This window comes from Etheostoma spectabile, chromosome 16 (assembly GCF_008692095.1).
Source record: "Etheostoma spectabile isolate EspeVRDwgs_2016 chromosome 16, UIUC_Espe_1.0, whole genome shotgun sequence".
Taxonomy (NCBI): domain Eukaryota; kingdom Metazoa; phylum Chordata; class Actinopteri; order Perciformes; family Percidae; genus Etheostoma; species Etheostoma spectabile.
In genome coordinates, this window is record NC_045748.1 from 5,090,938 (window position 1) to 5,091,720 (window position 783).

Below are 783 nucleotides of genomic sequence, written 5' to 3' on the forward strand. Positions count from 1 at the left end.
AAAAAATCAAAAAGTTCAGAATCCCAATATTACAAACACCGGAAAACAAAAACAGGCTCACAGAGACTGGGATATCGACAAAGGGAAAAACCCACAGGGAACTAAAAAAACACAGGGAAGAGTCCAAACGTAGAGCACACTGACAGGAACCAGCAACACTGACAGGACAAAACAATCTGACAAGAGACAAAGGGAACCAAAACCACAGAAAGAGGAAAAGAAAAAACAAAGTAAAACCCAAAACCAAACACTTTAGTATGACTTTTTTATCACTTGTTTTGACATACTATACTATGAGGTTTTTCGTCATACTATACTAGGACTTTATCATATCTTCTTGAGCATACTTTACTATGACTTTTTAATAACTTGTTTCAACATACTATTACCTTATTATCACTTTTTTCAAGTTACTATACTATGACTTTTTTGTCATACTATACTATGTGTTACGGGACAACATGAAGAAGGACCCAGACGCAGAGTAGCAGGCAAAAGGTACAGATGTTGAATAAGTGCCACAGTTCAACAAAACACAGGAGCAACGGAAGGAGTCCAAAAAACAATCCAAACGAGGGCTCGGGGAACAGGCAAAATCCAAACGGAAAAACAGGTCACAAGGAAAAACTCACAGGGGGTGGCTGGAGCTCCAACAGGTAGGCCAGGGACGACAGCGAAACAAGTTGGCTGGAAGACACACAGGGCAACGGCATACAAGCAAACAAACTGGAATGATCCAACAAGAGGTAAAGGAAACACTGGGGTAAAATACAGGAGGTAATG